At 36.2% G+C, this 16,872-nt stretch overlaps 1 long non-coding RNA gene across 1 annotated transcript in view; it reads left to right on the top strand.

The window, feature by feature from the left end:
- The first annotated feature begins 6,395 nt into the window (after positions 1–6,395).
- Positions 6,396–16,872, top strand: part of LOC128850424 (uncharacterized) — a 36,695-nt gene continuing 26,218 nt past the window's right edge. Inside the window, exon 1 of the long non-coding RNA XR_008447852.1 lies at positions 6,396–6,638. This is a non-coding gene — a long non-coding RNA (uncharacterized LOC128850424). The remainder of the gene's footprint in view (positions 6,639–16,872) is intronic.

Genomic DNA, 16,872 nt, shown 5'->3' with positions numbered 1-16,872 from the left:
CCCAGTAGACCTATTATGTGTTAAGAAGTCTTTCAGCATTTCTGTTAGAAATACTGATATTTCATGTGCCACAAATCTTAGAACTGAGAGGAGGACCCTACTCTTTTCCCAGGGCCAGCAAAAGGATCAGAATCTTTCTACACAGCAACTGAAAGATTAGAGCACTTCACCACCACCTGAGTCAGATGAGTCCTGTTTCCTTTTCTTTGTGAAAGGGTCAAAACCAGAGCTCTTGCTTCCCTAGATGGTACACAACATATCAGATAATATTCCATGTGAGAGTAATGGAAAATATTAAACATAAAGGATGTGATTGTCTCCCATTGTAGTTCATATTGCTAGGAGAAGCATGGTGGAAGGCAGTCTGAACAGACTCTTTCATGGCTACATAGAGGTTAATGTCTTACAGCTTACTTATCAAAAGCTTACAGCTTACTTATCAAAAATAAGTAGTGATCAAGAGGTGTGACAAGAAAATCAGAAAAGTCTATGTGAAATTGACTGCTTTCTGAATTCAAATACCTTCAGAATTGCTAATAATAAGATCTTTATGGATGACTTTTTACTGAATTTCTTTTTTAATGAATAGTATACTTCCAAAAATCTCATTTTTTCACTCCATAATTCCTAATAACTGAAACTCATCTGAAGAGTTTTCAATGCCTTATTGCAATTTAGAATCTTTTTCAGGAAAGAGGAAGATTCTGCAACTGACTTGAGATGAACAATCTCATGTGAGAGTTGTAGAGCTCCACTGCCTTTGAACTAAATATTCTGGTGGGATGCACGTCAACAAGGGAAATATTATTCAATGACTCATCCTCTGTCTTATTCTGCCAGAGTGGTGTCCAAGCTTTTGAGTGATGTCAGTGATATAGGTTCTTGTGGAACATGAGGTCAGCAACTTTTCTTCCTTTTGATCTTAATCATTGCCAGTGTCTAAAAACTGGCAATTCTGTTAATGCAAGAATATACGGCTGCTGAAGTATAACACAGAAGACCTTACTTTTTCAATATTACGCAATTCTTTTTGATAGCACACAGCTATCAAAGTCATTCTTTTTTTTTTCAATCTCATTGAAAACATGCAACATTTTTACATTTTCTTAACTTTAAATCTATAATAGTTGCATTTTTTTAAATAGGAACATTTTTATTTAAAAAAAAGGAAAAGAACAAAACAAATACTATAGTTACTTACTGCTTATTCTAAAAATAAGTTAATTTTTGTCATTCTAGCAAAAAAGGAAAACTTACTTATGGGGAGAAAAAACATGTATTTGCAGTGAATATTTTTAAAATCTGTAAAAGGACACTTGCAGTAATTGTAAACTTTTGTAACAAATGTAAGTTTCTGTTAGTGTTTGAATGGGGTAACCTTTTAGGAGTACTTCTCATGCTAGTAAGGATATTACTGGCTTCACAGAACACTGTGGCAGCTTTTTTAATATCCTGCTGTATATTGGAATGTCTGCCTAAATCAAAGCTCTTTAGCACTTCCACGGTAGTCAAAGAACAACTTCAAGCAAAACTGAAAATGGGCTTATATGTTTGATTCTTTTAGAAAAAGAGTGAAAAAACCCCCATTTTTAGTTAGTCAGTCTGCAAGGTCCTTCATGATGATTTACTTCAAGCCTAGAAGTGAAAAAATCTGTCTTTGCATCATGTATTGAGCGATTAGGGAAAGATGCTGAACAGCCAGTAAGCAGTGCAGAGCTGTTTAGAAGGTGATTATAGGGTCTCACGGGGCAAACAGGAGAGCTTGTAAATTGATATTTATCTAAATTAATGATCACAAGGATCTGTCTGGCTTTACAGTGGCTCATAAGATTAACTCAAGCCATGCTAAAGACTCAGCCTGGTTATGAATGTTACCAAATTCCACAAAACTTCTAGAATAGTAAATAAGAAATTTTGCTGCTGAACATGTCACCTTTTTTAATATCTCAGTCTGCCAGAAGGGTAAATATGTCATAATGATAGAACAGCTTGTGTTTTAGCCTGTTCAAAACAACATTGACTAGAGTTGTATATCTTCAAAACTAGAGCAGAACAACATGAATTGGTAAAACCAGGAATAACCTCTCAGATTGAGTTCCAGTGGGTGATGCATTTAATGTAGTGTTGAAAATTGCTTCAACCTCTTCCTGGGGTGACACTTTAGGCGGGTTTTGTTCTGCTAGCATTTTTAATAAGTAGTGGAGGCATGTTTCTTGAAAGCATTCATTACAATGCGTTTTCTCCTAACAGAAAAGATTTCATCCCTGTTGATGTAATATCTTTTGTCCAGAGTCTATATATTTCATTTACAGAAAGAACACTCACCTAAGTTAAGTCTTACATTCAAACTTCAAACTGAAGGTTTGTTTGTTTTTTATTCTTCCATCACATCAACCGGTTCTTAGCTCTTTGGTGGTACTAGTACTGTCCCAAGAACTTGAGATTAGGGAGCAGTCATAAGTTGGTCATTTGAGACCCCAAGGGAGTCTGAAGATACTTGTGACCATCCTCTTCTATCAGAAATATGCATACAGGTGTGTATACACTACATCAAAACACATGGAGATGCAAAGCCACTACCACAAAATTGTATTTTCTTGTGTAGATTATTAGCACAAATATGTGCTTATGTCTTTTTGTTGTTGACCCATTAGTACAGATAAAGTAGAAATTACATGCTTTGTGTGTCTTTTTTTTTTATTTTGCAGTGGGAATTAGCAAAACTGCATTTTTGAAGCAAAATATTGACTTAAAATAATGAGGTTTCACAACACATGGAAATAAATATCACCGTCATTACTACTTTTTATTAGAATGTGCTCAAAGCAGAAATTAACTGCTGATTTAAATTTTGATATTGGCTGCTTTATTGTATCATGATTTATTAGATCCTGTTATATACCATATTTAATTGGAATTTGTATATAATAATTGCCATTCACTTTCTTAGACGTAGTTAAAAATCTAAGTATCTTTTCACTTGACTAATAAAAATAAATTGCAAAAAAAAAAGCGTTATGCCACATATGGACATTGGATCATATATCTAGCAGAATCTGGTTGAATTAAATAGGACTATGCTTTGACTTACACTGCAAGACCAAGGTGATCCTTTTTTACATATAACAGTGCAGATCTCTAGCACTCTCACTTTGTGTTAGCGTAGAAGAGAAACTTCACTGTTCTACCATGCTTGTTTTGTGGAAGTTTTTATTATCTATATACTTCTTTATTTTTTAAAGTCCTGTCTTCATTTATGACATAGAACTGGGCACAGGTTAATTGTTTTTTGTACAGTTAAAGTAATACCCTTGCATTCAATCTTAATTTTTACCTTTCCATTTCATACAACATAGACTAGTTCTCCTGATTTGAAAATGGGTACCAAACTGACATATATATATCCTTCACTGATCAATATTGAAGCATTTTGTGTCCTTCTATTTAATCAGCTCTTGTATTATATCTTGTATGTTTCTGACTTTTTATCTTTCTTATAATTTTTACTGGTTTTTTTCCCTAATGCTAGAATATCTGCAGCTGGATGCAGAGGTATCTCTTCCAGCTCAGTTGTCAATCAAATTAAAATGTTTCGAGACTTATTAAAAATTAAGAGTGTTTTGTCTGTTGCCTGAATCTTCTTTAAGCATCTAAAGCTGACTCTTACTACATACAGTCTACACGCTCAGGGAGATTTTAATTGCTCTTAATACAGCTGCTCTCACATTAGAATTGACCAATTTTTAATATAGTGACAACACAATTCCGCTTTTTCTGTTTATCCTAGAATTTATCTGTATTATTGTTTTTCTCTTTTCACTGAATGACTGAGATATATGTTGCATTTGAACTACTATGAGATATTAGTGAGTTTCTTTATAAACTTCTTTTGGAATGGAGCTTATTGATATATTGATATATATTATCAGACATTCACAGTACCCCTTCCAGTAAGTGTTCTTATGAAACTGCTGACAAAATTTCTGCAGTCATCCTGTCTAATTCCATTGCATATTTAAGTTCCTTTTTTATAGTCCCCCACTCTATACTGAACTAGAACCTTGTTCTCTCATCTATAAAGTGTGAATTTGTTATTTAGTCAATACTATCTTATGTTTATTGCTACTATTTTTTTTTTTTCATTAGGAGCAGCAGGGCCCATTTTAGCATAAAATTTAAGAAATATAAATTAATACCATAAGCAATGTGACCCTAAGAATGAAATCTTTAGATTTGCTTTGAATTTAATTTTGGATCTCAGCAAATGTTTGTTACCATCCTTAAAGAGCAAACAAGGGATGCAGACTTAGCCAGTTACAAGCCCATTTGCTGCAGAAAATCTTTCTACTTATTTTTGCTCTACCAACACCCCAGTCTGCTGACCTGTAGCTTAAATGGAGTAAGTTGCAGGCATTTGGTTTTCATTGCTTGATGCAGAGGGAATTATCAGAGCTTCTGAAAGAATAAACTCATTTTGTTTCCATTATGTAACTTACTTCAGAGCACTGAGTCGGAAAATGAAATTTGTTTACATTTTAAGCATAACAAGGGGGGAAAAATATCTGTTAGCTAGTATCTCTTTTGTTTAGGGGAAAGAACTTGAAAAAAGTGGTATTAAAAATGTGGTATATTTGAAAGTTTTTAGCTATGTCACAGGATTCTGGAGGAACTTATGCCTCATATAGGTCATAAATTCTAGGGAAATATTCCATAAGGTAGAGTTTGTCCTTGATTACAAGAACATAAGTAACTAAAATGAGGTGGCTTATTTTCTCATCCAAAACAGAGAATCTATAAATTCAAATGACTGCACTACAGTCATAAACAGGAACAAAACCTTCGGTTGTATTATCAAAACAGAAAAAACATGACCAACCTGAAAATCACAGAAGCATAGAATCATAGAATAATTAGGGCTGGAAGGGACTTTAAAGATTATCTAGTTCCAACACCCAAAGAAGCTTTTGTTTAATTTTCAAATGCTTCTAAAATGCTTTAGAAATAAACCCCATGCTTTTAGAACAGTCATTCAGAATTTTAAAAAGAAAGAATAAAAATTAATTACTTAGAAAAAGCATTTTTTTTTTTTTTTTATGGACTGAAATTCTTTCTGTTCAACCTGTTTACAGCACTGGATTTTGTGATCATATCCTACAGAAAGAGACTAGAGATTACATGCATTTTCCTGGCTCTGTTTTGTTATGCAAGGTGGACATAAGTCTAAGACAGTCACTAAAAACAAATACTGAGACTCTGTGAGTTGCATATGCCTTAAGATGCCTTGCCAAACCTAAATTTTAAAACAGCAATAAAAATCATACAGGAAGGAGCTTTACTCAACATGATTTAAAGAGACTGCATATTTGTTAGTCAAAGTCAGTGTAGTGAAGACTTAAAACTTTGGATTTGAAATGTATTATTTGTTTTAACTAGAGTTAAAAATTAGAGGATAGAGTTTGCTTTGCCTAGCCCTTAATGTGAGTAATTATCTTCTCTAGATCTACAAGGTCTCTTGCTAAATAGCGCAGTCACTTAGTGGCATGAAAAATGCAGCAAAAATTCTGTGCTTGCGGTTTTGATAATCTAGCCCTAAAAGAAACTTGCTGCTTATAGGACCTGACTAGATTATTTTTAACTTAAAACTCCAGGCTCAGTTATGTGCTTTGGTAGCAGGAGTGTTTCCATGTGATATTGCCTGCCTGACTTTGGAATGAAGGAACTCTACCTGAAAGGAACTCTGCTAAAATTGAAAATCAAAACCAAAGAAACAAATGCACATAGAGACCAAAATTTCCAGCCTATACAGCTGTGGAGTTTCTGTGCAAATTTGCTCAAACATATACCCAATTATTAATATTGGAAATAAGGAAACATTTTGACGATTTTCATACTTTAAATAATACAAACTTTTTTTTGCAATTATATGCAGTCTTTTAGTTTTATGTTATTTTCTCTCTATTTCTTTTATTAAAAAAGTGTCCACTTTGTGCCCTTCTCAAGGCAGGAGAGGAAGCCTACTTCCCCTCTTTCCCTTTCTTTCCTGCAGCACTAATGAAAGAAATAATCATAGACCTAGAAGAGAAGTATTGGCTTAAATAAGAACAATTTAACATCCTTGTCCCCTAAAATATGCAGTTAATATTAATAATATGATTAGGGAAAGAAGTAACACTGAGAATAATCTCAGGCAGAAATAGCCCGCATGTGACTAGAAGAGTGGGGTCCCCTGACCTCTCGGAGTCAGACCTTTAATCCTGGTAGTCAGCTTCAGATGCCCTCTGACTCTCTTGCTGAGATGCGAGGACCATGGAACTGGGAACAGAGCTGGAGACATGCAAGTAGTGCTGCCCTGGGAGCTGTCAGGGTCACTGCATCAAGAGAGTAAGAGAGGGATTTTTACTGCAAGGTGATGGGTATCAGTAATCTGCTTCCATTAACCCACCCTCGGGAAAGACCAGTAAAGAGAAAGAAGTTATTGATGAGAACAGGGGACAAGTAAATAGCCAAGAGACCTAAGGCACTGATCAACCTGATGGTCATTGTGCAACCAGAGATACAAAGAAGATATTTGTGTGAGGCTAGAAAACCAAATGAAAGCATTTTTGCTCCCGGTAGAAGGTATGAGACAAGCTTCGAAAGTAAGTATCGAAATGTTAAGGTTTGAAACGTGTGTAACACATCCAGGTAAAGATGATGATTCACAGTAGTTAAGTAATGTATAGTAAATGAAGTAGAAATCTTAATGATTTGGGTAAAAACTCTTTGGGGGAGAATTGTGAGTTTCCACTGGGAATGTAAGAATCTAATTCTCAAGTTTTATCTAATTATTTCAAAATATCAGATGATAAATATTAAAGGAAATTATGCCATTATGAGAAACTTAAACTTCTGAGATATTTACAAGCCACTTGTTGAAAAAGAGAAGATGAATAAATGAACCGTTAGTACAAAAATTGTGAATTAACGAAGAAATTAAGGTAGGGTTTGCAAATGTTTCTGTTGAAAGGAGACCATGTCTGTAGGACATCATAGTAAATTTCACAATTACTCTGACTACTGGACAGAATTTAGCTTTTTTGTTTAGACTTTGGCACTCAAACTCGAATATTTACAGCTAAACTGTGTAATGGCACAAAATGGGGAAGAACTGTTCATGCAGGAAAGATTAGAAAATTATACAGGAAAAATTGAATGGCTTTGGAAAGGGAGACAAAAAATGGGATAGCACTAAGTAATAGAAAGTAAAATGCCTATATAGATCTCGTACTTGGAGGCTAACAAAGGGTTTCCCTGAGGAATGAAGCATTGTTATGAACTGAAAAAATCCCTGTGAATTCTAGCTGATCCAAATGTGCAAAACCAACAAATGTGACCCCATATTTCAGGATCTTCTATATAAACAAATGACTTAGAAACTCTCAAACCAGCTTTTAATTGCAGCTTGCTAAATTGAGGAATGATGGATGTGATGTTTGACTGCTGTACTGAGACCAGGTTCAGTGACCAGACAATTGTTCTGTAGCAAGAATTCATTCTTCCAAAGTCTTATTTACCCAATTTTCCCTTCCAGATCTCTGTGCTATAGTCATTGCAGTGGGCAAAGACTGCTTTAGATGTGTTTTGTTCTATGACAGTACTTGGGAAAATCCTAAAACATTAACAATGTGACTAAGTTGCTTGTCACCACGTCTGCTTAAATTACTGACTTTGAGAATGTAATTGCATTAAATACAGTGCCTTTATCTTAAAAGTACCACCAGTTATATTTTACTGTCCTTTAAGGTGAGTATATTTTTCTGAAAATATACTCACCTTAAAAGTATATTTCTCTGAAAATATACTACATTGCAAAGCAAATCTTCACATTTTAAATGACGCATTGTAAAATGTATATGAAAAGACTAAGTTAAAGCTTAAGTTCATTTTAGCTGCTAAAAGAAGCACAAATAATCATCGCAAGATAGCTCAGGAAAAAAGAGCCTCATCAAAGCTCCAGATTGTTTTCAGGAGGAAAAAGCTGCCTATTCAGATGCAGACTTTCTGCTCTAAATGCAACAGTTCTGCTATTACTTTAACTAGAGACATCGATATTTACCAACAAAGAATGTAATTCAACTACTAATGAGTCAGCAACTGAGAAAGTAATAAGATCACAAACAGAAATTAATCTGTATTTCTGGTATCACTGGATGGATTCTCATATTTAACGTGGTTTCATACATACTGTCACGAAAATATTCCTCTAGAAAGTACACAGTTCCACTCTGCAGTTCTCCCAGCAGTCTCTCTGATCTTTGTTCATTCATAAAGGTCACTGCAAAACTTCAAGAGACACACTACATCACCAGGTTTAATGTATCAACTGACTCATTTCTCGCTTAGGTGGGAATTTAGATTAGACTCTGGATACTCAGTTGAGCCACAAAAATCAATACAGTCCATCTGGCCCTTGGAACTATTAATAAAAAGACTGCTTTTTACAGTAATACAGATTTTTTATATCAAAATCTCACATTTAAAGTTTTCATTGCAATTGTCAGCTAATGTATGACTTGAATTTATGTATCATTTATAATTTGTAGTGTTTAAAGCAAGTTGCTAGATAAACAACCTTCAGTTAATAACTGTATTTAAAAATATTAAAATGAGAGTCTTCCTTCGCAAAACATTTTTGAGTATTTTTCAGATGATTGAAATCAAATGGTACATTTCTGACATGTAATTAAAATATTCTGTTATGACATAGGCTGCTCTTTTCAAGCATTAAAAAAGTTATATTGCTATTAAAAAAGGAGTAAAACATACACAGTTTAAAATGCAGCATTATAATTTTTGTCTGTTAGAGTTCCTAGCAAGTATAAAAATTCTAAGTTTACATATATACTGTGCTAAATGGAGGAAACAGGGATGCAGTATGTGAGTACAGATACCAAGAATGAGTTTGTTTTAGTTAACTACACTGTAATTCAGACTTCCTAGGCTCTGTTTCTGCAGGGAAAACTACAGAACTGTGTCAGATTTTTTGTAGATACCTGCAAAAGTGTTTTTCTCTCTGTCTGTCTAAGGAACTACAGATCTGAGTCCAGGTTGATGACCAGTGAAAGCACTGAGCACACAAATTTGGATTTATGAGAAATCCCTCTAGCACCTCCTGGTTGCAGCCAAGGTGAACTGAGGACATCTGTTGTGCAAATCCCAAAAGGATCTAGATATCAATAGGTGCTTCTCTACTGAGCTTGCTTAAGGTTTCTGTAGAACTGGGCTAGAAATCAGTATTTGAATCAGGCCTACAATGCCTGCAGTATGTTAAGTCTAGGTTTGTCTGGACTCTGAGATCTACTTGCCTGGATAATATTAGCCATGTGGTGGTGGCTCAGTGCAGATGCAACAATTAGCAATGCCTCAGGCATTTGAATTTCTGGCAACTAAAGACTGCTAAAAGCAAAGGCATACATTTCAGATCAAAGACATTTTGTGCTTACTATTTAGACTGCGAATGTCTTATGACTTCTATATTTGTCAGATACACATAGGCTATATAAAAATACTGGGCTTTGGAGCCCCTAACTCTTGATCTAGTAAGCGGTTCAGCATTTTCCATACTGAAACAAAGCCCGAGACATGCACTGGCACCTCACAGCTTTGTGAATATGGAAAAAAAACTTACAAACTCACAAAATTGGATTGATTGTTGGGTAGACTGGAGACAAGCCATGATGAGCTCAGGCCTCAGTGCCAGCGGAAATGTCTTGGGAATCAAGTATGAGCCATGTTACGCAGGGCTCCCACATTTCTACATAGATATAGCCTTCAGCAATGCAGCCTATTAATAACAGTAATGAATACAGCCAACAGAATAAAGGTATCTCCTTCATCAAATGGTGTGAGAAAACAATGCAGAGGAAATGCAAAATATTTAGGCATTCATGTCAGTTACACATACCTATTAGCAATAAATACACCAATTTAAATATATATATATATAGATGTGTGTTTCTGTAGAGATATACATACAAACAGCCTCAGTGGTGCTTATCACTATAGTTTGAACCCTTCATACATATTAATGAATTTAGCCTCACAATATTCTTGGGAAGTAGAGAATTATTATAATAAAAAAAGAAGAGATGTAACACATTGCATCATGAAGTAAAGAGTAGGAAAAAATATTGCTACAAAACCCTAGTAAGGGTAACCAAAAATAAGATATGACAGAGAAGTTAAAAAACCCAGAAATATTTAAAGTGCAGTAATTGAACATTACAAAACAGTGGACTTATGAAGAAAACAGGCAGTATGGGGAGTCATTGCAATGTGTTACACAGATTCTATGTGTAGCTGTATTTATCTGGGGATTGTGCAGTGTTATAGCTCTCGGTATATTTTCTTGCAAGTATATCGTATATTTTAAGTGTTAGTAGGAAACACATGAATAAATATTTTTAATAATATCAAGGATATACATTGATTCTTTCATAGCACAAAGATGCTGTAAGTCTGGCAACTGTGAGTCATCTCTCTAGCTGTTTTAATCTTGCTCAATACTCCCAACACTCCTACATGTTTCAAAAACCTGGCCGTTTTACTTAGAAGTCCAAGTTCTTAGAAACTTATGTTACTTTAAGAAATAAATAAAAATCTCTAAACCATATTTATGCCCTTTAGAGATTTTAAAGGTATCTCAAAATACTTGAAATGTTTTGCAATTTTTTCTGGGTGTGAGCCTCTCTTGGATCATTTGATATATTTATTTCTATTGAACTTATGTTTAGAATGGGAAATTTCTAGGCCTTGCAGCTCTTTAATAATAAGAATCAAGATACTTCTAATCATATAATTTTCAGTTGTCTGTGTAAAAGAAATTGTACAAAAATCTTTTCCATACTTGTTACAGTCCTTGTTAATTCTTCTATTTTCAGGTCATTTAGGATGCTACATAAACCTGTATGTTTAAACCTATACCCACACACCTAAAAGAATTTATGGGAATCTGATTGCAAACCTACTTCTTTCATATTATTTAGCACTCATATTTCTAAAAAGCCAGTAACTCCACAAATACATTTTTTTAGTGTTAAAATAACACTAAAGTTATTTTACATTTCCCTCCCCAGTGTAGAAAGTGTATTTTGAGCTTTCTCAATGTGACATAATCAATAGTAAAAGCAGCCCTAAAGCAATTTTCATAGAGTTTAAGAAAGTAAGATTGAATTTGGCTCAGACTGAACCTGGTGGATGTTTTGTCTCTTTCTGCTGGCTTGCTTTTAGCTTCATGCACATCACTATGCTGTATGTTTTTCTAAGTATCCTGTAAATTCACATATTTAAAAAATGCCACATAAAATTCCTTTTAGTGTGTGTTATCCAGAATAGTGGACATACTTCAGTGAACTTCTTGCTTCTGCATAGGTCTCCTGCTTTGAGCAGATGAGCACCCAGATCCCACCATGAAATTTGGAAAGGTTAAGATGTGCATTTACAGTTGGAAAGTGTGTCAAGAGTCCAAGTTCAGGCACTGTGGCCAAGTGACAGAGTGACACACCCATAGATGCAGGTATAAGTGTCAGAATCAATAAATAAAAGCAGCTGAAACACTTAAGCATTTTGTGAAACAACGCTTTCAAATTCCTACAGACAAATTGCACAAACGCGCACATATGTAGATGTCCTTTCAATAGGAAACTTGCTGATTTCTAATCGTATCACTTGAAAATATACCTCTCCATATTATCTGTTTAATTTCAGGCATGATTATATATATTAACCTTACATTGTTGTATGCAATCCTAAATCAGCCAGATATTGGCAATATGTAGAAAAACGCTTCGTGGTACTAAATTTCTGGTTGGCTGGCATTCGCCTCGACACTTGTCATATAGTAAAAGAAACAGAATGAAAACTTTATACCAGGATTAGAGAGAACAATGATACTGAGGTATTATCGAAAAGACAGTGATAGTTGTTAATCCAGAGTGGTGAGGATTAAAATCATATTTCCTACCTTATATTTTATTATAATTTGCACATCTCTTCTGTTTCCTGCCTATTCTTATTTACAAGTGTGCTAATCAGCAATTTAGTTTGTTTCCACTACACTTTTTATCTAACAGAAGTGAAATATGATTTCCTGAATCTAGTTCCAGCAGTTTTGGGGAAAAATATTCATCAAGGAAGACAACAAGGAAAATTAGATTATATGTATAAATTAAACTAATTGTATTTATTTTTACATACGCAAACATATGTGAAAACTGAAAATACTGGGATATTTTCCTAAAGTGCAGAAATGCATGCATCTAGTTCTTATTAGGAATAATTTCTGTAACATAGTACAAAGCTCTGCTGAACCATAGCTATTACTACTATTAGTTCATAAGTCAGTTTAAAAGTAACTGAGATAGTGTTATACTACCTTGCAGTCAGAGGCACTTTTTTATGTTCTCCTGTGTATAAAGTTCTTTGAACTTATATTTGAAGACTGCTTCTGTAGTAGGAAAGATTTTTCAAAAGAACCAGCTAGTTCAAGGGACAGGACAGGCATGCAGAGCTTTCCAGTCCTGGGATCCTAGTTCGAGGTAGAGAAGTGGTGACTGGCACCTGGCACTCCCACCTCCTCCAGGGAAATGAATTATAAAAGTGATAGTAAATCTAGAAAGTCCAGAACTATTAATTAAGGAGTTATTATTTAGAATTTATATATGCATCATGTGTCATCAAGATACAGCAGCAGACTTGGTAAGTGCCACAGCCAGGCACTAGGTCAGGGCAGAAAATGTGCTCTTTGGAGAGAAGGAACCCCAAAACAGGGAGCAAGGGGTGGGCAACTCCTGACTCGGTCCCAGCAGCTGCCACATGGCAGCTGATGCAGGGGTGGGGGACAGTCCCAGAAGAAGACAAGGGAGAATTAGGCCCCCCCTTTAGGAGCATAGCAACTGGAGCACTGTGAACAGTGTGGGCCCTGTGAGGAGGGCAGGCTCAGCAGTTTGCACGAGCAGTTTGCTGAGGCAGGGCATGCAGGGAGGGTGCAATCTCCATGCTCAGGAATTGAGTTTAGTCGGCGAGAGGAAGCCCAGCAACGGTGTCCACCTGGAGAGTGACTGCATCCTCTGCACCTGCCAGAAGGGATGCATAAGCCCAGACTGAGCTTCCAGGAAAACACACAGCCATCCAGGTCTTGGGCTGCAGGCAGTGCCCCCAGCTTGCACTGGGAACAGAGGGCTGCAGGGACAACAGCTGCTTAAGGTGTGAGCAGGTGGAAGATCCCCTCAGCCTGGTGGCAGAGCTGTGAGAGGAAGTAGAGAGGCTAAATAGCATCAGGGATTCTGAGCTCCGTGTAACAGGGACAGAGACAGCCCCCAGAAAAAGCCCCTAAGCAAGGAGCTTCGGTATCCTCCGCCTACCAGGATGTAGGCACAGGCTTAAAGGGAAGTAGTGAGTGGAAGCAAATCCACAAATGGGGCAGAAAATTAACCCCTTCCTTGCCCATACCTGTCCAGGTGCCTCTGCACATCGGAGATGAGGCTCTAGATGTGGAACATGGACAGGAGGAATATGTGGATGTTGACTTGTCTACATCAGAGGAAGGGCCAAGACCAGAATGACACCCTGTGTGCCCTTCCCTCCCGCCCTCCCCTTATTACTACAAGTGTCACGATATAAAATAAGGCAAAGTCATAGTTGTAGGAAACTCCCTGCTGAGGGGAGCAGAGGGTCCAATATGTTGAGCAGACCCCACTCACAGGGAAGTCTGCTGCCTCCCAGGAGCTCGGGTAAGGGATATTGCTAGGAAACCCCAGTATGGTAAGGCCATGAGAGTACTACTTGTTACTGCTGTTCCACATGGGAGGTGAAAAAGCTGCATTACGTAGCCCAAGGGTGATTAAAAGAGATTTTAGGGCCTTCAAAAAGCTAGTGAGGGAATCTGGGATGCAGGTGATTTTTTTCCTCCCTCCTTCCAGTTATGGATGGTGACATTGTAAGGATCAGATTGGTTCAGTCTATTAATACGTGGCTCCATGGCTGGTGTCATCATAATAACTTTGAGGGTTTTGACAGTAGGATGGGTTTTTCGACAATGGAATGAACTACATTGCACCAGACTTACAGGCATCAAAGGGGAACCACCTTTCTCAAAGGGAGAGGAGAGGCTTTTCTCAGGGGCTTGCAGGGTTCATTGATAGGGCTTTAAACCAGATGTGAAGGGAGAGGGAATAACATCAGGCTTGAATATGACAAGCTGCAGGAGGACACACGATGGTTAGAGTGATGAGGTGTCAGTATGGGCCCTCCACCTGCTGCCCTGGGGTGTGCTGGGGATGCCATGGCACAGTTAAAGTCCTGTGGAGATGAGTCGGAGTTTCCTGAGGTAGCAGGTGCCAGGAAGGAAACTTCCGCAGAACACCTTAAGGGAAATAAGGGATCTTCCACTATGAAGTCAATGTGGCCAAAAGCCTAGCTGAATTGCATCTGTACACATGTACGAAGATTGGGCTACAAACAGGAGAGCTGGAAGCTACCATGCTACTAGTAGGCTATGATCTAGTTGCCATCACTGAAAACTAGTGGGATGAATTCCATGACTGGAGTGTGACTATTGATTGCGACAGGCTGTTTAGAAGAGACAGACTGGGAAGGAGGGGTGGAGGCGTTGCCGTCTATATCAGGAAATGGATAGAGTGTGAAGAGCTGTCTTTGAAGAATAACCCTGAACAGGTTGAATTCTTCTGGGTCAAAACAAAAGTCCGAGGCAGCAAAAGGAACGTTGTTGTTGGTGTATACTACAGGCTTGAGAAAGCTGTAAGTTCCTAACATCCCATTCAGGTGTTAAATGATTTTAACTCCAGTTAACCATGTTTTAACTTACAGAAATGACTGGGTAGAATTGCTTAGGCAATTTGGATATTATTTTGAAAAAGCACTTTATTGCCATATTTCCTTAGTTACTCTTGAAAAAACTTTCTCTGGAAAGTGCCTATATCTGAGAAGATGTAAAATTAGCCAATAATTCTAGCACTTGGCAACAATCTGTAACAGTGACAAGAAAAGGTCATTATTTAAGGCACATATCTACAGAAATCTGAGATTTTTATGCCCGGTAACCAGCAGAACATGAAATAGCTCAAGACTTTTCAAATAAATTAAATTTCACTATAGAAAGAATGTATTTTTACTAGTCCATTCAATGGGACCTGTGCAATTACCTCTTTAAAAAAATACCATAGGAAAAGAAGGGTCTCAGATCCATAGGAAACTAAACCGAGGTACAAATTTTATTTTTTCATGTTTAAGAGCATTTTAAGACAAATTCTGTATATGTGTTTGTGTGTGTATATATTTATAAAAGTGTGAAAATTATTTTTTTGTCTTAATTTACTCAATGAGAAGTTATTCAAAGGTGAAGCAGATGATGAAAGACATGGAAGTGTTTTTAAAAATTTCTAAAATTCTGTCTTTATCTCACTAAGTGTCTGGAGACTCATGCATAAGTTCATATGGTAATTTTGAAAGAGCAATAGAACAATAGCAACATTCATTTTATATCTCTCTAAGAAAAAAGGAAAAGAAGATAGCAGATTAGTTCTTAACAGTGGTGAATATTGACAGGAGACACAATATTAAACTCTCTGTGCTTCAGAAAGCTTCGCTGGTTTTGTGTTTCTTTTTATAGCCACACATGCATATAAATATTCATATACAAATACATACCCATTCATAAATATATATGTGTGTGTATAAAAGCACTTCTTTTTGTCACAATGCTTGTTCTCTACATAGTTAATATAGATTCAGTGGGTAAGTATAAGGTGTTAATTAAAAATCCTTGAATTTTGGAGACATATTTGAGGTTTAACAGCTTTGGAATGCCATTTGCTAAACTCTCGCCCCAATAAAGTACTTAATTTGCAATAATAATTCTAATATTTTATTAACATTTACTTTATGTTACAATTGTTTCATAGTCAATGCTTACCGCAGTTAGAAAACTTAAACAAATTCACCGATACATAAAGCCTGTGCATATAACCCTGTGTTCTTGCTGCTTCTTGTGAGACATCTATTAGATCTCTGGAAAAAAAGGAAAATACCAGTTTTCTCATATTCTATGGAACCTATACTGCATAATAACACATGTTGCTTTATAACCAGTCAGTCCTAAGCCATGAGCAATAGTTTTTAATTATGTGCTTTAGCTAAGAAGCAAATATCAAAAATAGGTTTACAGTGAAGCAGGAGCTATAACTTCTTTCTTTGTGTTATATTATGTTATATTTTATACTAAAATATCAGTATCAGCGTTCTTCACCTCATGTTTTCTCAAAACATATACTTACACAAACCCATTTCATTCCTCATGTGTGAACTTCTTACCTCGTGATGGCTACTTGCTCTTGATGCTATAATGGTCCTGAACGAACACTGTAGTGTCCCTGGTTGGGGGAAGCAGAGTTTGCTGTCTCTACACTTTCCTTGCCAATTATTGGAAATGACTCCGTTCACTTGAATGCTGAACTATGGTGTGAACTGGTCACAGATAACTTCAATTAAGCTGATGTACTACAGAGTTTTGAAAGGCAGTGAATATATGTTTAAGAACATAAGAAGGTATATCATGTGGAAGTTAGTTTGTGTAAAGGATTAAGGAAGTGAATAATGCACTAATAAGTTATAAAAGCAAATCACGCTTTTAAAGAGAAAAAACTAAAGGAAGGATGTTGCATTAAGTTACAGACTTTGCCATTTTAGTTTTGGGAGAAACATGATTCAAGCATTATATTATTAAAAAATAAAATGATTGAAGTGAAATGCAAATGTCTCTGTTAACGAGGGTTCAGAGTTTTCTCTGTAAAGAGATTTTTATTCCCATCTTCAGTT

The sequence above is a fragment of the Cuculus canorus genome, chromosome Z (assembly GCF_017976375.1).
Source record: "Cuculus canorus isolate bCucCan1 chromosome Z, bCucCan1.pri, whole genome shotgun sequence".
In the NCBI taxonomy this organism is placed as follows: Eukaryota; Metazoa; Chordata; class Aves; order Cuculiformes; family Cuculidae; genus Cuculus; species Cuculus canorus.
This window is presented reverse-complemented; position numbering and strand designations above follow the sequence as displayed.